This window comes from Rhinatrema bivittatum, chromosome 4, assembly GCF_901001135.1.
Source record: "Rhinatrema bivittatum chromosome 4, aRhiBiv1.1, whole genome shotgun sequence".
Classification (NCBI taxonomy): domain Eukaryota; kingdom Metazoa; phylum Chordata; class Amphibia; order Gymnophiona; family Rhinatrematidae; genus Rhinatrema; species Rhinatrema bivittatum.
In genome coordinates this window covers 432,582,405-432,610,049 of record NC_042618.1, presented here as the reverse complement: position 1 = coordinate 432,610,049, position 27,645 = coordinate 432,582,405, and the positions used below count along the sequence as shown (strand labels likewise).

Genomic DNA, 27,645 nt, shown 5'->3' with positions numbered 1-27,645 from the left:
AAGGCAAGGGATGGGGGAGGCAGCGAGAGGACAAGGGCCGGGGCGAGGCAGGATTCAGGCCCAGGCAGGGCCTGCTTTCTTCTTCCCTTCCTTGATGGCCCACAGCTTCCTCTGGAAAAGTGCAGTGAGGATCGGGGATCCACCATCCAAATAAGGGCAAGAGCTTTACTGGACGGGAGGATTCCCCTGCTCCTCCCCCAAAAAGGACTTGGTGTAGCCAATGTCACAATCCGTTTTGGGAGGAAGCTGTTGTTGCCATTGTTTTGACAGTAGGAGGGAAGCAGCGAAGCATTTTTCAACCATTTAAAGGAGGGAGAGAGAGGAGGAGAGAGAGTAGTCCCCATGCAGCATTTTTTTTTTTAATAAAATATATTTAAAGGGGAGATGGGGAGGAAGGGACTATTTATGTGCACAAGTCTCCACCCCCAGCACCACGGACTCCTGATCAGCCCCATACACTAACACCAGCAGCGGAAACTTTACTCCACCGCTGACCAGAAGTAAAGTGTCCAGCATAAAGAGAATGAGTTAAGCCAGCGCCACCTCTGTACATTGGGGAGGGGGCTAATACTTAATGCTTTCATTACCATTACATTTACATGGGGGAGGGGGGGGGTCCTTGCTGCATTAGGGGTAAAGTTTGGGCACAAACAAAGTACACGGCTGACCTGCTGAACACCCCTTGTTACACTGGCACATCTGTGCACCATGCAATAAAGCTTAGTGAGTCAGGCCCTAGTTTCAAACCCTGGGAAAAGATCAGTGTTTCAGCAAATTGATTCAAAGAACTTTTTTTGAAGCATATTTTTTTTAAACTGGTTCAAATTCTTAAAAAATCCCTAATGTATGCTGAATCTGTTTCAGATGGCTTGAAATTTAGAATCAAACTTTTCAGAATGGGGGGTGGGGATTTTTAATATTCCTTTTAATGCTCCACAAATCTGTCCGCATCATTCTAAATTTTCCTAGTGGAACTGGGGAAAATCTGAAAATTCTGTTCCACGTACACCAAGATCGTTAGCGTTTAACCTGTCAGTTGTCCATGGAGCAGTTGCCCCAGAAGCCTCTGCTGTTGCCCTTTGGGTTCCCTACCAGTATTCTATTCTCTGACCGGTTTGAATAATGCATTAGGCAGCAGCAGAGACTGTAGGATGCTTTACACAAACAGAAATTAGCAGAAGAGGAATAAGCAGTCGGAAGGAATTTGAATTGTACATTTTTGGAATAATTTGTCTAGCTCTCTTATTGTGCTCACTGCAGCTGTGCTATAAATTTATCACACTTTAACAAGAGAACATTTTTCTTCACAAAAGACAAGTCAGTGGTTTTATCTACGATAGACCTTATGCAAGTTCCTATGTTTTTGTATTTTGACTGTGGCAAAATGTATGTAAGCATATATATATATATAAGGCTCCTTTACTTTATAGTCCGTCAAATCCAGTAACCTAACTCAGGGAAATGAAATGACTCCAATATGCTATGATGAGATTTATTTTTATTTATTTATTTGTATGGTTATATATATCGAAGTTTAGCGAAAGGCCTTCACTCCGGTTTACAGGTATAACAACAGTTTACAAAAAAGATCAACGTTTACATTCATAACTATGGGAGCTGGCACAGGCCTTCACTCCGAAGAAACAATTAAGAGAACATAGGTTTCTAAGAACAGACGTGAGGATTAGAAAGAAACTGTGGGAGGAGTGAAGACCAGAGATAAATGAGTCATCAACCTGTGTATGTTAATGCAGCCGGGTATTGTCATGGTATTTATGTCATCTAGTATTAGTGGTTTCACCGTGTGGTGATATCTCGTGATTTTTATAATTTACAATAGAGATAAGACATGAAGTTGTCTAGTAGTGGTTGTACTGGGATCCCTGAGAGAAATCTAGAGATTTCTCCAGGAGAGGGTAAGAGTTCTCTGCTGAGAAGGGAAGGAGATTGGATGCAAGAAGAATTAACATAGAAACATAGAAATGACGGCAGAAGAAGACCAAACGGCCCATCCAGTCTGCCCAGCAAGCTTTTGCACTTTTTTTCTCATACTTATCTGTTACTCTTGGCCCTTAGTAACCTTTTGGTTCTATTTCCCTTCCACCCCCGCCATTAAAGTAGAGAGCAGTGTGGGAACTGCATCTAAGTGAAATAGCTTAATTAGTTAGGGGTATTAACCGCCACAATAAGCAAGCTACACCCATGCTTATTTGTTTACCCAGACTATGTAATTCAGTCCTTGTTTGTTGTCTGAATATAAATCCCCTTTTCTCCATTCCCCCCCCTGCCGTTGAAGCAGAGAACTATGCTGGATATGCATTGAAAGTGAAGTATCAGTCTTACTCCCCTGCCGTTGAAGCAGAGATCTAAGCTGGATATGCATGTGAAGCATCAGTCTTTCTCCCCTGCCGTTGAAGCAGAGAGCTACGCTGGATATGCACTGAAAGTGAAGTATCAGTCTTTCTTTAATGTGGATAAGTGCAAGGTGATGCATATAGGGAAAAATAACCCATGCTATAATTACACAATGTTGGGTTCCATATTAGGTGCTACAACCCAAGAAAGAGATCTAGGTGTCACAGTGGATAACACATTGAAATCATCAGTTCAGTGTGCTGCGGCAGTCAAAAAAGCAAACAGAATGTTGGGAATTATTAGAAAGGGAATGGTGAATAAAACGGAAAATGTCATAATGCCTCTGTATCACTCCATGGTGAGACCACACCTTGAATACTGTGTACTATTCTGGTCGCCGCATCTCAAAAAAGATATAATTGCGATGGAGAAGGTACAGAGAAGGGCTACCAAAATGATAAGGGGAATGGAACAACTCCCCTATGAGGAAAGACTAAAGAGGTTAGGACTTTTCAGCTTGGAGAAGAGACGCTGAGGGGTGATATGATAGAGGTGTTTAAAATCATGAGAGGTCTAGAAACGGGTAGATGTGAATCGGTTATTTACTCTTTCTGATAGTAGAAAGACTAGGGGGCACTCCATGAAGTTAGCATGGGGCACATTTAAAACTAATCTGAGAAAGTTCTTTTTTACTCAACGCACAATTAAACTCTGGAATTTGTTGCCAGAGGATGTGGTTACTGCAGTTAGTATAGCTGTGTTTAAAAAAGGATTGGATAAGTTCTTGGAGGAGAAGTCCATTACCTGCTATTAAGTTCACTTAGAGAATAGACACTGCCATTAGCAATGGTAACATTGGGTACTTGCCAGGTTCTTGTGGCCTGGATTGGCCACTGTTGGAAACAGGATGCTGGGCTTGATGGACCCTTGGTCTGACCCAGTATGGCATTTTCTTATGTTCTTATGTTCTCCCCTGCCGTTGAAGCAGAGAGCCAAGCTGGATATGCATGAAGTATCAGTCTTCCTCCCCTGCCGTTGAAGCAGAGAGCTATGCTTGTTATGCATTGAAAGTGAAGTATCAGGCTTATTTGGTTTGGGGTAGTAACTGCCGTAAAGCAAGCTACTCTCCACTTTTTTGTGAATGCAAATCATTTTTTCCACATTTCCTCTTGCCATTGAAGCTTAGAGCATTGTTGGAGTCGCATTAACAGTGTGTATGTTTATTGAATAAGGGTATTATCTCCAGGTAATAGCTGTCATTCCCGGGAGCCATCCACTCTTCATTCACATCCTCTAGACTTTATGGATCCACAGTGTTTATCCCACGCCCCTTTGACGTCCTTCACAGTTCTGGTCTTCACCACTTCCTCTGGAAGGGCATTCCAGGCATCCACCACCCTCTCCGTGAAGAAATACTTCCTGACACTGGTTCTGAGTTTTCCTCCCTGGAGTTTTAAATTGTGACCCCTGGTTCTGCTGATTTTTGGTTATCAGTGGTGTGTGCCAAAGACTTAAACGTGGAAAACTTAAGAGCAATGTGAGCGCCCTGAAAGGAAACTCCCCCCCCCCCCCCCCACTCCGTGCAGGAAACCCTGGATATATTGTTATGGTTGTGGACCCTTGAGCTGGAACGAGTAGAGAAGACCACTGAGGAACTGCCCCAATGGAACTCTTCTCCAGGAGGTGGCACTGGTGAAGAGGAGAACTCACACAGAATGGTTCCAAGGAATCAGGCAGGACAGCCCTCCGAGGAGCGTGTACTCAGAGCATTTACCCAGCGAGACAGGAACAGAAACTCCACGAAGAGGCGGATGAAGTCCAGGCAGAAGATCTGGGGCAGGCAGTGAAGATGCGGAACGAAGGCCCAGGCCAAGGTCAGGATGGGTAGCAGACAAGCAGAGGCGTGAAGACAAGCTGAGGTCAGACCTGGAGATCAAGCCGAGAACTGGGTACAGGAACGAAGGCAGGAACCAGAGTATGGCAGGAACTTCGGAGGCAAGACAGGTACACGGAGACAAGGAAGGAGCATGGAGGCAAGGCAGGAGCACGGAGGCAAGGCAGGAGAACAGCCAGGCAGCAACAGAGAAAACCTGTTGCGAAGGCAAGGCAGGTGAGCAGCAATGGGGTTTAAATGCCCCTCCTATGGGTGTCATCTTCTGGGGCCAGGCTGATTCTCCCGCCGTGACCCCTTTAAGAGGCAGGGCCTCTTGCGTGCATGTCAGGGGAGGCCCCGATGCTGTCTGGGAGGACGCTGCTCCAACTGCGCGGCTGAGTGCTCTCAGCCTCCCGCAGGGGAACAGCCGCCGCGCCGGGCAGAGGAAAGAGGTAGGGGGACCTACCCGGGGGCTACAGCGGCCAGGCGCCACAACATATATATATGTATATATATATAGTGATAATGTAACTATGTCATCAATGTAGAAATGTGAAATATGGCCTCAACCATCCCAGGGATTACATTTGCATATGGGCTAAATATATACTTAATCTGGCTTATAGCTACTGCAGGTGTACCAGAAGGTTCAATTTACATTAGTATACAACTGCTTACTGTTTGGGGCTAGATGCAATCCAGTGCATGAATCCAGTCTAGTGGTTTAGGTCGTCAGTAAACCTTCCTCCTGATGAAACAGGACTTTCTCAGTACCATTCACTTGGTATGACTTCAGAGCTTGCTTCCACATCGCAATAATGTCTTCTCACAATAGTTATCATAACAGATCTGCACTCGGATCCACACAGCAGTTTAAGCCTTCTGGCTATTTAAATACCAAAATGCCTTTCCGGCATCCCAACACCTCTTCCAAGTCCCTGAGGACCATCTGGGCCATGTAGCAGGCTATCAACTGCCTGGATCTACATTTGTTTGCGCCATTCTGTGGCTCTCTGCATAAGTCATCAACTTTGAACCACACAAAGCCCAGTTCAAGGACACTTGAGGCATTATATGCCCTAACACCCTGCAGTGTCCTCTAACCCAGTGTTTGTACACCCTCACCTGGAGGCACATCTTTTTAAATAAGCATTCACCTGAACATTGCAACCACTCCTACTGCCCCCAGTGCTCGCATCCCCTCCCTCCACCGAATATTTTCCTTTGCCAATCTCTCCCTCCTAATTTAGATTAGAACATTTACCTCCAGTTACTCCTCTCCCCCCCTAAATCCCCCCACAACCTGTTTATTTCCACCCTAGCTGTTGCCCACTGAATCCTTCCTGCATTTGCCGCCTTTCCCTGCTTTCCTTGTTAAGCCCCTAATATTTTCCCACCGAACGATTAATAACCATTACTTCTTCCCCCCAGAAAATCCCCTTTGACTCTATTAATTTCCTTCCTTTACTCTGTAAACTGATCCCATTGCACCCCTTATGACCTCCCAATATCACCACCCTGTCATTACCTGATAAAATATTGCTATCGCCACTATCTCTTTTATGTACATATTTCCATTGGTTAATCAGTTCCTGTTGCTATATGTATTTGCCTTGTAAAACCTGTTGCTATATTATTTCCCTTATGTGTTTCTTGTAAAGCCTGTTGCTGCATTTTTGTTACATGTAAACCGAGGTGATGTTCCGAACAAGCCGTGGTATATAAAAAGAAATAAATAAAAAAGTAAATAAATAAATATCCAGTTAGGTTTTCAGGGCTCCCAAAATGAACATGAACGAGATAGATTTGCATGTACTGGATCTCCAATTATGCAAAACTATCTCATGCATATTCATTGTGGATATCCTGAAAACCCAACCGGTTAGGAGTGCAGCCAGGAGAGGTTTGGGGAAACGCTGTCCTAACAAAATTCCTTCATAATCAACAGGACATGCAGCAGGAGAGGCTGTCTGTAATCCAGTCAACAGATGTAACCCCTGTGCCAAGGGGACACCGTCCCAGCCCTGGGAAGCGTTTGACTGGCTATTATGTCTCTGGACATGGGCTGGGTATGGCCTAATTGGTTGAAGACACTTCTAACACTGTCCACAAAATCCAAGGTCCACACCTTTCTTGTGCTCCAAAAAGATAAACATTTAACATAATCCACAAAGGCAGAAGTAGAAAAAGTTTGGAGTTCAAGTCTCAGTTCAGAATATTTTTTAATTTAGTTGTCATCTTAGTCAGATCACAAAACTCCTTGGGGAGTTCTCATGAATAAGAAGGGGAAATATTAGAATCCACAGCAGATGCAGTGGTCAGATTATTTAAGAGTGAAGAACTGGGACTACTGATCGCCAAAGTATCCCAGTCCCTAAAACTGGAAGATGATCAGCCAAAACAGGAAGGGTCCACAGGAGACCTAATCCTGACAGGAATTAGAAAGCCAGCTAACGTCTTCCCAGTTCATTCAACTATAATAGACATGTTCATGGTAGAGTGGCATTACCCTAATGTAACATGTAAGTGCAAGAGGGCTATGAAAAAGCTGTATCCAATACAGGAGCAAGAATAGGATCAACTGTTCAGGCTGTCTAAGATAGATGCAGCAGTTAAAGTGGTCACAAAGAGAACCACCATCCCAGATGAAGGAGGGGTAGCACTGAAGGACCTGCAGGATAGAATGATAATGTCCGCACTTAAAGGATCCTGTAAAATGGCCAGTCTCTTATCTGCCATTTGTGGGAGATATGTAGCAAGGGTGCTGGTCAGATAGATGCAGCAGAACACTTGGAATATAGATTCAGAGACATCAAAATCCAGTGGCTCTGACACATTACATTTGGAGATAGAGGCAGTTTGTACAGCTGGCACTCTACGCGACCTAGTCAGGGCAGCAGCTAGACAAATATCAACATCATTTATGGCTAGACATCTGCTATGCTTGAGAAATTAGGCAGCTGCCTCAAAGGCCAGATTAAGCAGTCTGCCATTCAAGAGTGGGCTCTTATTTGGAGAAGAGGTAGAGAAGCAGTTGAAAGACTTGGGGGAATCTAAGCCCCAAAGGCTGCCAGAAGAAAGAGGCAGGATGGGTTCCAGAGAGGGTACAGAGAGACCTCAGTCTAGAGACTGTAAACAATATAGGCTGAGTAGGACTTTCAGCTCTATAAGATCCAGGCCAACAGGCAGCATACAGCCCTTTAGTGGGGACAGGTGAAGTACCATGGACAAAGACTCAAGGGGACTTGCAGCAGACAAAGGCCCCCAGTGTGAGGGTTGGTTGAGGTCTTGAACCATTGATCTTGGCGGTGAGAGGCCGGAGTTATGGAGAAAGAGCTATATGTACTTGTGAGGAATTGGTATCCTTCCCAGTTTGTGGGGTTGGACAATGCCCAGCCCAGATTTCATTGGCCACGGTTAAACACTCCCTGTTTTGAAGCTGCTCTTAAGGGATGACCAACATTAGGCCCCTTGTTGAAATAAAGTGTCTCTGGGAGTGGCGTTTTATAATGGTCTGAACAAGCAGTATTTCAAGCTGGTCTTGTGTCTCCTCTACAGATTCCTGGTAAGGGGAAAACAGCATTACTACTTATTTTGTCTGTGTCATCTTGCAAGTGTAAGCCAGGAAGGATCTTATTTTTGTGACCTTATTGTTGTCTTGTATTACACTTTCCATTGGCAAAGGAACACAGACATTGGACACTTGGGGATAACCTGCATGGAGTGACAGCTGCTGCCATGGGAAGCTTGCTGGGCAGACTGGATGGACCATTTGGCCTTTTTCTGCCGACAATACTATGTTACTATGTTGTGTTGTTTAATAAGAGACCTCTGATACCTAGTGACAGTAGACAGGGCCACACCTCGGTCCCACCAGTAGGAGGAAGGTTACATCTTTATTATGAGGAGTGGATATGCATCACTGGGGACCAATGGGTACTAGAAGTGATCTGGTGGGAATATGTCCTAGAATTAAAAGCTCCAATGAAGGAAACCTTCAGACTATCACCATGCAAGGCTCACAAACAGGAGGAGGTACAATCAACAGACTGCTGTATCTTCAAACAATAGTACCAGTCCCAACAGAAGAAAGAGGGAAAGGAAGATACTCAATACACTTTATCGACCCAAAGAAGAACAGAACAACCCTCGTATACCATTCAATACTGTTAGGCACCTCACTACCCCTCCATTTAAGCTCTAAAACTATCCCTCAGCCAATTCCTTAGATGATCTTTGTAATTCTTTTTCAAATTTTTTTCAACTCTAAGACAGTCATTCTCTGTATTTTTGTCCTTGTAGTACGCCTGCTCCACTTTGAAATACGACCACTATACAGCCTAGTTGGGAAAACTTTGAATATATCTCAAAATGTAAAGTTTTACAAGTCATTTCCAGTATAAATTCCTCCAACTGTCCACTAAATCCTTGTCCCAGTCCTCTCAAAGTTGTGTGGCAGGACCCTCCAGTCCACCACTATATGCCCTCAGTTTCCATTCTAATTAGTTAACAGCTCATGAGTTTCCATTCCCCCTTGCCTCCTCCCACTTTGGAGAGCAGGGGTTGGTTGCTCTGGCATTATATAACCTGACCATTTTGCAATTTGAAGTGTGGCTATAGTCAATTCAGGTCAGACACTCAGCAGTAAGGATGTCTGTTTTTCCCTCCATGGTGAGGCCTCCCTGCCTCATCGGGTTTTTACTTTTTGAAGGGAAACCACTCGCACACCCTGCCAGAGGGTCCCTCGGTTTTTAGTTGCAGTGAGGAAGTTCCTTTTGCTGGAACCCCTGCAGGACTATCACTCCAGGACTGAAGACCAGTGAGCCCATTCACTCCCTGAATGTGGCAAGCATCTGTGACAGGCTTGGCTATGAGAGACGACTGAAGGCTAGAAGAAACCCATTTTGGAAAGGGGACTCTGTTTAAACTCTGCTTCTCGGGGGAAGGTCGTCCTCGCTGGCTGGACTCAGAGAGCAGGGGCTGAAGATTCAGTGAGCCCATTTACTCCATGAATAGTGGCAAGCACTTCTGACAGCAGAGCACTATTTACGAAGATTTTTGACTAAAGAAAATCTTTTTATCATTTTGTTGTGAGGAGGTTTGTAAGCCACCCCGCCTCACTGGGACCCAGGCTGTAATATGGGTTCCTGATTTCACAGACCTTTCAACAAGAGGAGCCACCCTTTCTGAACAACTAAAGGAATCAAGACAGATCGTGGGAACTCCATCCAGGTCACAGGGCTGGGTGATCTGGAGCCTTAGGTAGGACATTGTGTTAAAAGGGGACCCCCCCCTTTCATAGGAATCCCAGCTGGGAGAGCTTTAGTGCACACTTTACACCTCCATGGGACGCTCTGCTAGCTTACTGAAGCAAAGGACACCTACCCAAAATGAGACACCTTAACTGTATTAAAGTCAACTGTAATTGCACATTTATTTAAAGATTGACTTTAAGTTGACTTTTACCAATCAGTAAAATTAGTATTTAACACCCGGTACCTATTCCTGTCTGTTTGTTACAGCATCTACCTCCAGGGGATGCCACAGCTATCAACATTCAAAGGGATTTGCACACCACTGTCTGGGCCATAGACGAAAGTCTCTCCCCATAAAAAGAATCCGCCTCTGGGAGACAGAGTGCAAGCCATGGGAGAAAATGCTAGCTGGAGCAGCCCTGAAGAGTAATACATTATTTTGTGTGTCCTGGGACATTAAACACCTCACAAAGGTTTACAATTGTATGACAGGAAGTCAGTGAACCTATAGCTAAGATTGTGAATTTATCATTAACTACCAGCAGCCTTCTTATTTATTTATGTATTTAGTTCATTTTATATTCTGCCAATTACAAATCCAAGGCAGATTACAGCTTTTACATTCTTAAATTCATCACATAATACATAAAAATAAACATTATAGATTAAAACCATTAATAAAATTAACACAACATATAAAATAAACAAACTTTAAGAAATTCTGCACTTTAAAATTCTGATTAGACGATCATCTGCCCCTCATATACTTCACCTGTTTTCGAAATTTTAGATAATCTGATTCTTAGTATATTTCCACAGGCAATGAGTTCCACAATTTTGGAACTGCCACTGAAAAAGAACTGTCAATTGTAAATTTTAATTGATAAGATGTCATCAGCGGAAGATCCATTAACTTTTGCCCAACAGAATGCAAAATGTATTTTGGGTTATTCCACTGTAATCTATTTGTTAAACAGTAATTCTCCCAATACATAGTTTTATATGCCGTAGTCAAAGCTTTAAAACAAATATGTTCCCTTATCAGTAGCAAATGTAATTTCTTACGATATGGTGTCAAAATTGAACCATATGGTAAGCCAAATATAACCCGTTTAGCAGCATTTTGTACTAGTTCTAAAATTTTTATAAGCTTTTTTGGTAATCCTAAATAAAGCAGATTACAATAATCCAATTGTTTTAAAAATACTGCTTGCACCACAATCCTAAAATCTTCCTCAGCCAGAATACTTTTTAATGGACATATCTTCTATCCTCACTAAAGTGCGCTTTGGTCTGCCCTATCCTAAAGAAACCCTCAGCTGATTGTTCAGACTTCAAATTTTCGTCCCATCTCATCGCTCCCCTTTTTAACTAAGATTATTGAATCCATTGTGCTGAAACAACTAACCCAATTCTTTGAAGACAATGCCGTTCTTGACCAATACCAGTTTGGCTTTAGATGTGGCTTTGATTGTGGATCATTGTACATGTTGCACCATTATGTAGGATTTTGACTGAACTGGGGGTGGAATTTAGGTTGTTCGTGGATGATATCCAATTTTGGTTTTCTATTAGTGATTTGGTATCAGAAACCTTACAAGCTTTAACATTTGATATTCATGTTGCAGTCTGACACTGCAGGCGAGGTAGTGGACCCTTGGGCCGGCCCACCTAGGATGACAGGGTAGGCTGGGAGGCGGAGCCACAGGCTGGCGGTGTTCACCCGGGAACCAGGAACCCCCCAGGAGGAGCCCGTAGGGTCCTGGAACCTTGGGACTTGGGAAATAGGCTGAATGTCCAGTGGCAGGGATGGCCTTAAGCCAGAGCTGTAGCAAAGGAAGTCCAAAGGTATTTGGTAGTCCGAGAATCGGCTGTACAGGCCGAGGGCCAGCTGATGGCAGGACAGCGGGCGGCAGCGGAGACTGTAGCTAACCGGATACTGAGGCAGAGTCTGTAGTAAGCTGGAACTGAAGCAGGCTGTGGACTGGAACAAAGTCTGTAGCAGGATGGAACTGAAGCAGGCTGTGGACTGGAACAAAGTCTGTAGCAGGTTGGAACTGAAGCAGGCTGTAGACTGGAATGGAGTCTGTAGCAGGCTGTAGACTGGAACAGAGTCTGTAGCAGGCTGTAAGCTGGAACAAGGTCGAGAACACGCCGGGGTCAGAGGCAGGCAGCAGACAGAAGCGAAGTCGGGAACGAACCAAGGTCAGAGGCAGGCGGCAGGCTGAAGCGAGTCAAAAGCAGTCCAAGGGTCAAAGGCAGGAACAACGAACAGACGATGTGCAACTCAGAACTACTAGGCAGTAGTGAACCTCGTTGCAAGGCAAAGAGAAGGAGTCCGGGCGCCGGTTATATCGGCCTCAGGGCGTGACGTCATCAGCGCAGGCGGGGCCAGACTTCCAGGAGCTGTGCGCACAAAGTGGGCGTCCTCGCGCGTGCGAGGCAGCGGAGAGACGGGCAAGCAATGGCGGCCGCCACGTGGAGCAGACAGCGCCGCCGGGGTCCCAGCCACGCGGAACGCGGCGTTCCCAGCGGCGGAGGTAGGCAACGTTCAGTACTAGCGGAGGGGAAGCGGCGGAGACCGCAACAATTCAAACAATAAAAAAGTGGTTAAGCCAAAATAGTTAGCGTTAAAAATAAAAAAAACCTGAAATTATGGTGTTGTCTCAGAGCAACTTAAATTGTGATGTCAAAGGATCTTTTTCCTTTGAAGGAATAGATGTGAAAATATCCAGAGTTGTTCATGACCTGGGGGTACAATTGGACTCGAGTTTATCGATGAAGGAACGTTAGAAAAGTAGTAAAAATGGGGTATTACAAGTTGCATATTTTATGGCACCTGAAACCATATCTTGAAAGGGATGATTTTTGGTTAGTTTTACTGATGTTCATTTTTAATAGCATTGACTATTGTGATACACTTTTTTTTTGTGACTTCCAAAGAATTTATTTAAACCTTTACAGCTGCTCCTGAATTCCGTTGCTAGGATGTTGTTGGGGGTAAGAATGACTCTGGTAGGGCCACAATTCAACAAATCCTGAGCAAACATTTCCTCTACTGGAGTCACATTGGATATTTTTTTCACCTTTGCTTGATTCAGATCAGATTGTTTTGATGTAGACACTAAACTAATATGTCAGACTGAGACCACTGACTCATTTTACCTGTCAAACTGTTTTTAAATATCACCATGCCTTCTGTTTTACTTTCTTGTAATCTATGGTTGGGAAAGGCAGAAGAGGACATGGCTTGGTTGGAGCTCTGTGTTTCACTGTATCTGGTAGACAGGTCTCTGATATACTCCTTATTTGGAATGAAAGTTCATTTTTAGGCATTGGGCTCATTAAAATAACTCCAAACACTGAACAGCAATGATAGGAACCACTGTGTGATATAAGCATTGCTTGTAAAGACCGAATCCCATTAATCTTTCAGTGAGCAGAGCAGAGATGTCAGGCTGGGGGAAAACTAGTCCAAGCTTGGAAGAGCAGCTTGGGTTACTTATTTTTTTATTTGTCTCCTCTTTTCCACTAAAGGCTTGAAATTAAACATGGAATACTAAGGGCCAAATGCGGACAGTACATGTGACAGGGAAAGAAAAGATCTACTACAGCAGGGGTAGCTAACTCCGGTCCTCAAGAGCCACAAACAGGCCAGGTTTTCAGGTGTGGTATAGGCATGAGATAGACGTGTATGCACGGTCTCCATTGTATACAGATCTCTCTCATGCCTGTTCATTGTGGATATCTTGAAAATCTGGCCACTCGAGGACCAGAGCTGGCCACCCCTGTTCTATCGGTGGCCCAGATTCTTTGATCCCATTTACCAATCACTAACTGCCCATTAGCTGCTCACTCCATTAGATAAGAAAACTGAATTCTTATGTACAGGGATTGCTAATGCTTCATGGAGAGGAGAGAGACTTTCCGCTGGCAATGTAGAGAGATCTGCGCTAATATTTTCCTTTGGTGTGAAGTGTCAAAAAGCAACAGCTGGAACTTGTAATCAGAAGCTATAAGAGGCAGAATGTAAAATGATTTGGCTGCTCTCATTCTTTCCCTCTTCAAATCTGATGAAGTTCCAGTTCTTAATCAGGTACCAGGGAGCTTCAGTACAGTGGCTGTTTGCATAATGCATGCACTGAATATATTTGATTAACTCCGTAATAAATATATTCATAAACCATCACTCATAAAAATGTTTTAGCAAAGTATAATCTCCATCTACTTGGTTCCTGAACAAATCCGAGTTTGATAAACAACTAAATAATTCTTGAACAAATCGTGCAAGAATATGAGAAATCCCCAGCCGCGTACCTAAAGGAATATGTTAGGACAGTCATGGCACTAATGCGAAGACACTTCTGGCATTGTATGAAGCCACGGTCTGCTTTGATAATACTAAGACAGAGGATAGCAGACTGGAAACATGTTGATTTAAAGGCAAAATACAGTCCTCTTTTGAGTTTTTGGGCTTCAAATATTCTTTAAGTGGCATAAGAAAATTGGTTTGTACAACAACTGCAGTTGCCAAGAGTTTAAAGGCATTCATGATGGTGTCCTTTGAAGTGCCAAAAAGTGGAATATAAATAAATAAATACCCGGGAGTGTGGTTAGGAGAGCACATTCACTCTTGCTGTTCCTTACTTCCGATACACCCTTCTTTTGTCCCAGCACAACTTCCTGCCTGAGCTTAACCTTCTGGGAAGTTAGTCTGCAATGGCAAGGGCCAGGGACTGTTCTTTTTCCAGCTGTCCCTGCAAGCTCCTTAATGCAGTCATTCTGAAGTCTTGTATGGCTGGGGACTTCACGCTCAGCAGCTTTTATCTAATGGTGGAAGGCGGCCAAACTGCTGCTGAGGAGAAACACGTGGGACTTGCTAACCCAAGCAGAGATCTTTAGACCCACAAGAAACTGATACTTCACCTTGCGTATGCAGTTTATACTGCTTTGTTATGGATCATTGGTTTCTTCCTCAGCTGGCTGCCTGGTGTTCCTTGGTGATACCCTATCTAGGTGCTAACTGGGTCATATCAGGGCTTGAGAGGCAGTTCACAAATGCTGGAATGTATTCAGTCTGCTACCAAACCATCTTAAGTGTAAGAAGTTCATACCTGTGCATCTTGGAATAAATGCATTTTTGTACTGAAGAGAGTGTGTAACCCCTGGGATGAGATTCTCACTGAGGAGGAATCCACGATCCACTCTCAATTCCATGGGTTTAAGAGATATACAGCTCTTAAGTCCCTCTCTCTCTATCATTCTGAGTTCCAAGATTCTCTGACGGAGAAATTGTCGGCTCAGTGTGCTGTGGCAGTCAAGAAGGCAAACAGAATGTTAGGAATTATTAGGAGGGAATGGTTAATAAAATGGAAAATGTCACAATGCCTCTGTATCGCTGCATGGTGAAACCGCACCTTGAATACTGTGTACAGCTTTGGTCACCACATCTCAAAAAAAATATAATTGCATTGGAGAAGATACAGAGAAGGGCAACCAAAATGATAAAGAAGATAGAATGGCTAAAGAACTTAGGGCTGTTCAGCTTGGAAAAGAGACGGCTTTGGGGCATATGATAGAGGTCTATAAAATCATAAGAAGGCTAGAACATGTAAACATAAATTAGTTATTTACTCTTTCAGATAACAGAAGAACTAGGGGGCACTCCATGAAGTTAGCAAGTAGCACATTTAAAACAAATCGTAGAAAATTCTTTTTCACTCAACACACAATTAAGTTCTGGAATTTGTTGCCAGAGGATGTGGTTAGTGCAGTTAGTGTAGCTGGGTTCAAAAAAGGTTTGGATAAGTTCTTGGAGAAGTCCATAAACTGCTTTTAATCAAGCTGACTTACGGCCCAATTTTAAAAGGGCCATGCACGTAAAAAACAGCGGTTATGCGCGTGGCTGGGGCTGTGCGTGCACTGCACGCATTTTAGAACAGGCCCAGCCATGCGCGCAACCCCTATTACGCGCCGAAGTGCCGGGCCTTGCAAAAGGGGCAGGCCGGGGGACATGGTCTGAGCAGGGAGGGGCGGGATGGGGTGGGCTGGGCTGGGGCAGCGCCATTAGCCAATGCCAGCGCACAGAGATTACATCTGCTCCCGCGGAGCAGTAAGTATTAAAATAAAAAAATTAGGGATAGGTAGGGTTAGGTTAGGGGTCGGAGAGGAGAGGAGAGGGGAAGAGGTAGGAAGGGTAGGGTTAGGGATAGGAAAGTTCCCTCCCAGTCCACTCCTTAATTGGAACAGACTGGGAGGGATACGCCGTGCGTATTTTGTTAAAATTCCCCCCTGCGCGTGCTAGTCACGGGCCGCCTGCACATGCATGCATGGATTTTAAAATCCGATGCGCATCTGCACGTGGCCATCAGATTTTATAACTTGCGCACACTGGCATGCGCATGTTATAAAATTGGAACAATCATGTGTGCTCGCCGAGAACTATGCACACGCGGGTCTTAAAATCTACCCCTTAGGGAATAGCCAGTGCTTTTGCTGGCATCAGTAGCATGGGATCTACTTAGTGTTTGGGTACTTGACAGGTACTTGTGGCCTGGTTTGGCCTCTGTTGGAAACAGGATGCTGGGCTTGATGGACTCTTGGTCTGACCCAACATGGCAACTACTTATGTTCTTATGTAGGGGAAGGAGACTTCTCTCCAAGGCCCTGAGTGTTGTTAAGACAATCTTTGTATATAGCAGTAATAATCATGTTGGAAACTTAGTTTTACTGATAATTGATAGTAGAATAGTGAAAATAACTATTTCCAACTCTTCATGCAATCCATTCCATTTACAAGTTTGACTCTTCTGTAATTCTTAGACTTTGTAATACTTAATGTATGTTTTAGGCTATTTCTGATCCTTGGCTAATTGTAAAGGTAATTTAGAACAATGTTTCCCAACCATCTCCTAGAGGTACACCTAAGAGGACTGGTTTTCAGGAAATTCATAATGAAGATGCATGAAATAGAATTGCATGCACTGAGTCTTCAAAGTATCCAAATCTGTCTCATGTGTATTCATTGTGGCAATCTTGAAAACCTGACTAGCTAGGTATTGCCTCCAGGAGACGGTTGGGAAACACTGATGTAGGAGTTTCCTCCTAAAGTTAAGGATGCAGGCAGATGTAACGTCCATGACGCACACCTCTTTCCAGATGAATAGAATGTACTTCTTACTTCCCACGTCAATTTCCTTTCTTCAAAATCCAGGTGACAGTACCTGAATGGTGCCACTGTTCTTCTAAAGTCCACATCTCCTCCCTCAGAATGAATGAGAATTCACTTCTGCAGTAACCTCTAAAGGTTATTAAGAAACACCTACACGCAAGTTGAAATTCTCTGAGTTCCTGGATCCAAAACGGCCTCAGAGAAAGATAAAAATAAAATCAGTTTCAAAAGATAACCCAAAAGGAGGAAACAAAGGGTGGATAGACTTCTTCCCCAGCAAAAAAAAGAATAAAAAACTGGCATTAGCAAAAATGGGAGAAAGGCGCTTTTTCCTCTAGGCCATTCCCCAAGTTTCTTTCCAAGAAACCGAAGGTTCTTTCCCCAAAACAAAACAAAAGCCAGGAACCAGCATGATGGCATGCTGCCCCTGAGAAAGGCAATTCAAAATCCACACCTACAAAATGGTGCCTTGGGATTTCATAGGAGGAAAAACAAAGAAATAGATGCCCGAAAAAGTCTTTTCCGAAAATCTTTAATGGGTGGAGACGTAAGAGACAATTAATAAAATTCGCCCAACTCTGGCCGAGTTTCGCCACCTGCCAGTGGCTGCCTCAGGGGCTATAAATAAACATACATATTGACACAATAAATCATAAATAATAAAACATGTATATAAAAACATAAATAGGTGTGTAAAAGCAATTAGAATTAAAATAAAAGTGAAAATCCTCACATAAAAATAAAATCAATGGAACAGAAAAGTAAATTCGAACAGAACAAAAACCAGAAGGAATAACATGAAGACATGTAAATGGAATGAGAGAGCATGTAGATAACATCAATTTAAAAATATAGTTCAATCTAAAGAGTGTGTTTAACAGAAAATTGAATCTAGGACCTATGTATATTAAAACATTGAAAATCAATCCATCAATTAAACATTATGGGGTAGATTTTATAATTTTGCGCGAGCGCGTACTTTTGTTCGCAAAATAGGCGCACCGGTGCGCGCAGGGCATTTAAAATCCGGCCATATGAGATCAATATATTGATTAAAATAATTGAAATTGTACCTCAAAGTGATTTCTCAAATGTCAAAGCAAATGAAATAGATCACATATGAAGTGTGTGTTCGAAAGCCATCCGCAGTACTACCATATCTGTAACAATGATAGTATTATTGAGTTTTGAAAAAATTAATTACTTAACAATTAAATAAGTTCTAAAAATTGAGGAATGGAGGGACCGAAATGGTGACATAACGATAATGAAGCTAATTGGACTTGAATTCTAAAAATATTATTCACACAATGTCACCGCATACTGTTTTTTCTGTTCGAATTTACTTTTCTGTTCCATTGATTTTATTTTTATGTGAGGATTTTATTTATTTTATTTATTTAAAAACTTTTCTATCCCGTCACTAAGTTAGGTACAATCATAACTGTTTACAATAAGGCACAAATATTAATATTGGAAAAGATTATGAATTCTATCATTATACATGTACCAAGACTTTACGGTAACAAAGTAGTTATAAAAACTCATAATTGGATGTGTTATGTTATGTCCGTTTATTTTGAGCGGGAATAAAAGAGAAACTGTCATCTCATTCTAGATATTTGAGATTAAAGATTAAAATAGAATATGTACCCGTGTTGATTTGGGTAGTGTGTTTAGGGTGTGCTGCCAATCGCTTTTCTTTTTCCCAGTGTTCTACTCTCCTTTCTCTTTGTTGTATGCCTGTTTGAATAACCATGTTTTTAAATGTTTTCTGAAGGTTTTGATGTCTCTTTGTAAGCGGATCTCGACGGGCATGGAGTTCCATAGCATAGGACCTGCTAAGGAGAGCGCTCTTTCCCTTACTTGGGTTATTTTGGCTGTTTTGATTGAGGGGATGGACAGTAAAGCTTTATTAGCTGATCTCAGGTTTCTGTTAGGGACGTGTACGTGGAAGGCTGTATTCATCCAATCAGCATTTTCATTATGTATTAGCTTATGTATTGTACAAAGGGTTTTATACTGTATTCTTTGCTCAATGGGTAGCCAGTGTAATTCCATCAGGGTTTCCGTGATGTGGTCTCTTTTACTTTTACCAGTTAGAATTCTGGCGGCCATGTTCTGCATTATTTGGAGTGGTCTAATTGTTGTGTATGGTAAACCAAGTAGGAGGGCATTACAGTAAACCGTGCACTTTTATTTTCACTTTTATTTTAATTCCAATTGCTTTTACATACCTATTTATGTTTTTATATACATGTTTTATTATTTATGATTGATTGTGTCAATATGTATGTTTATTTATAGCCCCTGAAGCAGCCGCTGGCAGGTGGCGAAACTCGGCCAGAGTCGGGCGAATTTTATTAATTCTCTCTTACGTCTCCACCCATTAAATATTTTCGGAAAAGACTTTTTCGGGCATCTATTTCTTTGTTTTTCCTCACAGCTTTTGTAGATTGCCTACCTCGTTGTTTTTTGGGTTTTCATAGGCAAGGATGCCATCATTAAATTCTCCCACATGGGGCAGCTATAACCCAACTACTCTTTTTTTCTCTACCCACGTAATTGGTATGCTCCTTTAGTAGAGACCCAGTAGGGCTCTGTACATATGAATGCAATTCTGCTTTCATTATTCATTTATTTATTCCATTATTCTGTTTGTGTTGTGAGCAGGAAGAGTATGCAGGGGTTGGAAAGAAAGGACAAAGGACAAATCACAATGGCACACTCAAATGCCTTGCACTGGATATAACGTTTGTAGGACTGTGCTGTGCTGTTACAAAATGAAGATCTTTGCCTCTACTTGGCTGTTGCAGAACAGTTGACTATTTGACATTCTAAGCCTTCCAGAAACCTTAGGCAACTCTCCTTCTCCCACATGATCCTCCTTCCTACTATCCATGTTTCTCCCTTCTTCCTCCTCAACATCTATGTGATTCCTTCTCACGCTCTTTCCTCCCACTCCCTGTGCATATTTCCCCCTGACTACTCATGTCTCTCCTTTCCAACATAAGAAAATGCCATACTGGGTCAGACCAAGGGTCCATCAAGCCCAGCATCCTGTTTCCAACAGTGGCCAATCCAGGCCATAAGAACCTGGCAAGTACCCAAAAAATGTCTATTCCATGTTACCATTGCTAATGGCATTGGCTATTCTCTAAGTGAACTTAGTAGCAGGTAATGGACTTCTCCTCCAAGAACTTATCCAATCCTTTTTTAAACACAGCTATACTAACTGCACTAACCACATCCTCTGGCAACAAATTCCAGAGTTTAATTGTGCGTTGAGTAAAAAAAGAACTTTCTCCGATTAGTTTTAAATGTGCCCCATGCTAACTTCATGGAGTGCCCCCTAGTCTTTCTACTATCCGAAAGAGTAAATAACCGATTCACATCTACCCGTTCTAGAACTCTCATGATTTTAAACATCTCTATCATATCCCCCCTCAGTCGTCTCTTCTCCAAGCTGAAAAGTCCTAACCTCTTTAGTCTTTCCTCATAGGGGAGTTGTTCCATTCCCCTTATCATTTTGGTAGCCCTTCTCTGTACCTTCTCCATCGCAATTATATCTTTTTTGAGATGCGATGACCAAAATTGTACACAGTATTCAAGGTGCGGTCTCACCATGGAGCGATACAGAGGCATTATGACATTTTCCGTTTTATTCACCATTCCCTTTCTAATAATTCCCAACATTCTGTTTGCTTTTTTGACTGCTGCAGCACACTGAACCGACGATTTCAATGTGTTATCCACTATGACACCTAGATCTCTTTCTTGGGTTGTAGCACCTAATATGGAACCCAACATTGTGTAATTATAGCATGGGTTATTTTTCCCTATATGCATCACCTTGCACTTATCCACATTAAATTTCATCTGCCATTTGGATGCCCAATTTTCCAGTCTCACAAGGTCTTCCTGCAATTTATCACAATCTGCTTGTGATTTAACTACTCTGAACAATTTTGTGTCATCTGCAAATTTGATTATCTCACTCGTCGTGTTTCTTTCCAGATCATTTATAAATATATTGAAAAGTAAGGGTCCCAATACAGATCCCTGAGGCACTCCACTGTCCACTCCCTTCCACTGAGAAAATTGTCCATTTAATCCTACTCTCTGTTTCCTGTCTTTTAGCCAGTTTGCAATCCATGAAAGGACATCGCCACCTATCCCATGACTTTTTACTTTTCCTAGAAGCCTCTCATGAGGAACTTTGTCAAACGCCTTCTGAAAATCCAAGTATACTATATCTACCGGTCCACCTTTAGCCACATGTTTATTAACTCCTTCAAAAAAGTGAAGCAGATTTGTGAGGCAAGACTTGCCCTGGGTAAAGCCATGCTGACTTTGTTCCATTAAACTATGTCTTTCTATATGTTCTGTGATTTTGATGTTTAGAACACTTTCCACTATTTTTCCTGGCACTGAAGTCAGGCTAACCGGTCTGTAGTTTCCCGGATCACCCCTGGAGCCCTTTTTAAATATTGGGGTTACATTTGCTATCCTCCAGTCTTCAAGTACAATGGATGATTTTAATGATAAGTTACAAATTTTTACTAATAGGTCTGAAATTTCATTTTTTAGTTCCTTCAGAACTCTGGGGTGTATACCATCTGGTCCGGGTGATTTACTACTCTTCAGTTTGTCAATCAGGCCTACCACATCTTCTAGGTTCACCGTGATTTGATTCAGTCCATCTGAATCATTACCCATGAAAACCATCTCCATTATGGGTACCTCCCCAACATCCTCTTCAGTAAACACCGAAGCAAAGAAATCATTTAATCTTTCCGCGATGGCCTTATCTTCTCTAAGTGCCCCTTTAACCCCTCGATCATCTAACGGTCCAACTGACTCCCTCACAGGCTTTCTGCTTCGGATATATTTAAAAACGTTTTTACTGTGAGTTTTTGCCTCTACAGCCAACTTCTTTTCAAATTCTCTCTTAGCCCGTTTTATCAATGTCTTACATTTAACTTGCCAATGTTTATGTTTTATCCTATTTCCTTCTGTTGGATCCTTCTTCCAATTTTTGAATGAAGATCTTTTGGCTAAAATAGCTTGTTTCACCTCCCCTTTTAACCATGCCGGTAATCGTTTTGCCTTCTTTCCACCTTTCTTAATGTGTGGAATACATGTGGACTGTGCTTCTAGAATGGTATTTTTTAACAATGACCGCGCCTCTTGGACATTTTTTACTTTTGTAGCTGCTCCTTTCAGTTTTTATCTAACAATTTTTCTCATTTTATCAAAGTTTCCCTTTTGAAAGTTTAGCATGAGAGCCTTGGATTTGCACACTGTTCCTCTTCCAGTCATTAAATCAAATTTGATCATATTATGATCACTATTGCCAAGCGGCCCCAACACTGTTACCTCTCTCACCAAGTCCTGTGCTCCACTGAGAATTAGATCTAAAATTGCTCCCTCTCTCGTCGGTTCCTGAACCAATTGCTTCCTCCTCAGTATTTGTGCCCTTCTTCCCTACTGCCCATGTCCTTCTTTCCTTCAAATCCATTTAGTTTATATCCTTTTGAAGGTGTAGTCTTCTAAATTGTATACAGTATTCCAAATGAGGTCTCAACAGAGATATATACAGAGGTAGTATCGGCTCCTCTTTCCTACTAGTTAATCCTCTCCTTATTTACCCAAGCACCCTTCTAGCTTTTGCCATTTCCATATCTACTTGTTTGGCCACCTCAGGATCATCACATATGATCACCTCCAGATTCCACCCATGTTTTGTACACAGAAGACTTTCATACCCTAAACTGTACTGCTTCCTTGGGTATTTGCAACCCATATACAAGACTCTGCATTTTTAGCATTAAATCTTAGCTGCCAGACTCTAGGCCCTTCCACAAGTTTCCCAAGATCCCTCCTTATGTTTTCTACACATACCAGGGTGTATACCTTGTTACAGATTGTGGTATCATCCACAAAAAGGCAAATCTTTCTCAATAGCCCTTCCACAATATCGCTTACAAAAATATTAAATGGATTACTAGTAGCAGGCCTGCAATTTCAGATTTGATGCCTTCAGAGCTCTGGGGTGAATACCATCATGTCCTGATAATTTGCTACTCTTCAGTTTGTCAGCTTGATTTAACATCTCTCTTATATTTTCAGTGATTTGCTTCAGTTCCTCTGAATCACCTACAAGGAATGGTCCTAATGTAGATATCTCCCCAAAGTTCTCCACAGAGAACCAAAGAATTCATGGGGAGGCTATGATTCAAAAGCCATTTAGATGGATAACTGAAAGATATCTGTCTAAATGACAAAGCAGCAATATTTGAAGCTGTAGGCAACTAAATTCTAGCTGGATAATGGTTATGCGGCTAGAATTTAGCTGCGTAATTTAGGGGTGGTCCAGGGACAGGTGGGAGGCATTTCGCAGCGGGCCTGAGATAGACGCATAAGTTATGTGGCTAACTCCCATAAATGGAGTTAGCCGCTTAAGCTATGCAGCTAACTCTGGTTGCGCCGGAGGGTTGTCCTAAAGTTAGCTGGATATACATTAAGATGCCCAAACGTTACCCAGCTAACTTTAAGATAACCGGGCATATTCAGCGGCACAGCCACACTGCTGAATATCCTGGTTAAGTTAGCTGCTCCACAGCTGAATATGGACCCCTTGGTTTTTTATGCTATAGGCTTATCCTCCCTAAGCGCCCTATTTCTTTCTGATGATTAAATGATCCAATTGACTCCCTTGCAGGTTTCTTGTTTTTTATATACTTTTAAAAAGTTTTATTAGTTTTTTTTTCCTCACTGGAAGATTCTCTTCAAATTCCCTCTTGGCTTCCCTTATAAACGTTTCACATCTGATTTCAATACAAAATAAATAGGGGATCAAAGAATAGAAAACACCTGGGATAATGGTAACGTGGCAGATCCAATCCCTATAGTAAATACATTTTTTTTAAACGTATCTTTTATTGGAGGAGTTATCAATTAACAAACAGAATGGGCAGAATCATGCAAATCACGTGTAATAAAACAAAATCTTACACAGTCTTCCAAGTAAAATAATGGAAACACAATGCTGAAGTTAGTTCTGGTAAATGAAAGAATGCATTGGCTAGTAGATTTTATCCAGTAGGTTTAAAATATCTTTTTTTTCCAACTATTAAATTACATCACATTCATACAACTTAACTGTATAGTAAATATTTGTAAGGAAGGCTCATATTTAATGTCATCTAACAAGGAAATTTATGGACTAATCACTTGCTGATCTTAGCCATATAAAAACAAAAGCTATTGAAGCCTCTTACTCATCTTGTTTGTATGTCCACAGAGCGGGGATTCTCACATATACATTGCTGCATATATCTTGTAGCACTATAGAAATAATTAGTAGCTGTTATAGTAGCTTCCATCTGTCACCCCTCTCATCTATGGTAATTTGCCGTAAGGTTCTTATCTGTTGGGTCCCTGCCTTGAACTATTATAGGAAAACCAATAAAATTAAATTAGATTTCCAATTTCAATTTTAACTCCATTCAATGCATTGTATATTGGAACTGTTCAGCCAGGGGATCCTGGTTTCTCTCTCAGAAGAGATACAGACCATCTCTATAAAACAATCTTGCATTCTTCCATGTACTGCCCCAGTCCCCCACATATCTGAAACCCTATTTTTTCACACCAGCTCTTTATTTAAATAATTTATATTTTACCTTTCTCAATGAAATTGTTCAAGGAAGATTAGATCATATAACAAGTACTATCAGTGAAACATATCATGGTAAAAACACAGCTAAAATCCACAATATCATCCCCCCATGTTTCATCATCTCTAATACTTCTTCTATTGGCTAAGTGCTTCTAAAAATGTTTTAAGTTCTTTCCGAAAAATGTTTTTAGATCAGATTCTAACCTAAGGGGCAGAGGGAGGCTATTTTACAGCTTGGGCCCAATGTTTGAAAATGTTCTGGACTGCACCGTAAGCATGCGACAATCCTTTAATGGTAATTCAACCAGCTTCTCTTGATGAGAAAACCTTAGGGCCCACATCGGCATATAAGAAGCCACTACTTTGTTTTCAAGTATATTGGACCATTGCCTTGTAGCGCTTTAAATATTATCACTATTTTGAATTTTTATTCTGCAGACCACTGGCAGCCAATGAAACACCATCATAGTTGGTGTAATATGCTCTCTTTGATCAACGCCTACAATCATTCGTGCTGTGGTATTCTGGACTATCTTCAATACTTTGCTGTTTTACGGGCAACCCAACATAGCATTGCAGTAGTCCAGAGTCAATAAAAGAAGCTCTTGGGCCTAGGATTGGCCCCTGCTTCATTAGAAAAGATCTGTGGAGGAGGAAGAAGTTGAAGAGGGGAGAAGGTCCAGAGAGGGGGAGGGGCCATCCATTTTCTTTATTTTTTTCAGAGTTGGCAACCCTAATTATATAGTGCTGTCGGTGCCACGTCGAGGGAGCATTAGAAGACAGAAGAAAGTGGGGCCAGCTATGCTTTGCCAGCCCCCTTCCATATGTTCTGCCCACTCTCGGATGTGCACGCACTCCCTGGGCTGACCAATAGCAGCCAAGCCCAATCCAACATGGAGGTGGGGGAGTGGGGATGGGGAGGTTAGAGCTTCAATTATACATTGCATTGTTATTAACTACAACCGAGTAGTCCGAGCCAGAACCTGAGATTCAGGTGCCACTTCTACTCACAGTGAAACTTGTGGTGGTTCCCAATCCCAGATTTGAGATTAGAAGTATGGCAAGGAAAGTGTCTGTAATGAATGCTTTCACTCTGCAGAATTTCTGAGGCAGTAATAGGTATGATGATCAATAGAAAGATAGATTAGGTCGCACCAGAATTTTCACTATGTGAATGATATTCGGCTTACTTTTCCAATTGTTGATACAAGTGTGGCAGCATTTAATCAGATGGTTAACCGTTTGAGGAAAACAGAGAATTAAATGGTGAAGAATGAACTAGTTTCAAACTTGCCAAAAGACAAAGTTACTTGAGGTACGTTGCACCGTGGCAGCTGATGATATTCCCCCAGTTTAATTTAATGGGAAAGCCTCTCTGTTTTCATCTGAAGTTCGAGATCTGGGAATAATTCTGGATTCCAGGTTGATGTTTAAAACCCAGATCAGGAATGTATTTAAAAACAGCATTCTTTAAGGCAGGGGCAGGTTGTGAAGGCACGCGGGCCAGAACCGAGCCAGTGCTTGCTCTGCTCGCCGGCACACAGTGGCCCTGCCTCCTCCTGGGTGGGAGGCGAACCCTGGGAGCAGAGCACGCACTGGTTCAGTCCCAGCCCTTGCAGCTTTACAACCAGTTCCTGCTGCTGCTAGCCAGGAAAAATGGCTGTGGAGGAGGCTTTGCTGCTGCAGAAGCCGGCCCGGCCGTTGGCAAAGTAGTGGCAATTATATTGCTAGTTTAAAGGTCTTGCTGGTCACCAGCCTCCTCTAGTGAAAGCAAGAGGTCAGAGAATATAGCTAAAAGTTCTTGCAAGTGCTGTGTTGTGCTGTGCAGTGCTCAGTGGATACAGAAAACCCTGTTTTCATGCGGAGCACATCTGAGAAAATGCTCTGGGCATTCTTGTATCGTCGTGAGGGACATTAGTGTGTAAATCTCGCCACACGGCGCGGGAAGCCTGCTTCATTTGTATTCCAGAGCTAGAGAGAGTCGTACAATATGATAAAGAGAGAACAGTTCTGCTGAACAAATGACTTGTCACTTGCGGTAGATGAGTAATAAAACAGTCGACAGCACCAGGAGACTTGTTGCTTTTTCTGGTCATAGAAGCTCAGTTTTTGGTGCAACTGACTTGGCAGAGCTGTCCAAGGGGGATGTGTGTTTGAGAAAAGGACAGAGGCTGTTGTGACAGAAATTAAGGCATCAGACAGTTCAAGCACACAAAAGAAGTCCCCACTAGTGGCAGTCCATACTGAGGCACAGTCTATAATACCCATTACTGACCATCAGTGCTGAGGTATGCCTTGTACTGATGGTCAGTAATGGGTATTGTAGAGCATATGCCTTGTACTGGACGTATTACTGACAGTCTGAGTTGAGGCAAACACTGTGCCCCACTATTGACAGTCTCTCAGTAACGGGTGCTACACAGAGTGTCTCAGCACAATTGGTGCTGCAGTACATGCATGCTTTGTGCCCCTCCTGATACTGACAATCAGTGCTGAGGCACACCTTGTACTGTTCCTGTTACTGCCAGTCAGTTGCAGGACTCTGTGCAGCTCTGTTACTGATAGTCTGATGAGACCCTCATATTGCCCTCACTAACAGTCAGTGCTGAGATATTGTGCAGCACTTGTTACTGACAGTCAGTGCTGAGATATATACACTCACATGAACACACAGCTGTCCTACACAACTGACAGTCAGTGCTGACTCACTCTTTCTTTCCACAATATCTTTTAGTTATTGTCAGGCATGCTATAAATAGATAAACTGAACAGGGCTGAGTCACTTCTTGCACTGCACCCAGGACTGAGAGTCTGTACTGAGATGCACTATAGATTGCCCCACTACTGAAAATAGATATTGAGACACTCTGTACTGCCCCTCACTAATGACAGCCAGAGCTTGCACACCTTGCTCTGCACCCATTACTGACAGTCTGTGCTGAGACACTCTGCTGTATACTGACAGTCAGTGCTGAGACACATCTTATACTGGCCCCATTACCGAGACTCTCTTTGCTGCCCCTCCCAGTCAATTCTGAGACACATACCACTATGGATGCCGTGCTTTAGAGGCCTATGGCCATGTATATCAGTGCCTGTTGCATGGATTGTTAATAGAGTAATCAGTGTTCATGCTAGGATGGCCTCAATCGCAGATTCCCATCAGTTCTGGGTACGTGTCTCTGTAATGGAGCTGTGCATTACATGACCTGATTCTGGCACGGATGTAAGTACACATTTAGAGCAAATGTATTTATTTATGATTTTTTTTTTTTTTGCATTTTCCCTTTGTATTGCCTTCCATCTT

General features: G+C 42.5%; 1 protein-coding gene across 4 annotated transcripts in view; it reads left to right on the top strand.

Moving 5' to 3' along the window:
* CNTN4 (contactin 4) overlaps window positions 1-27,645 on the top strand; it is a 770,042-nt gene that overhangs the window by 458,860 nt on the left and 283,537 nt on the right. The window lies entirely within an intron of this gene.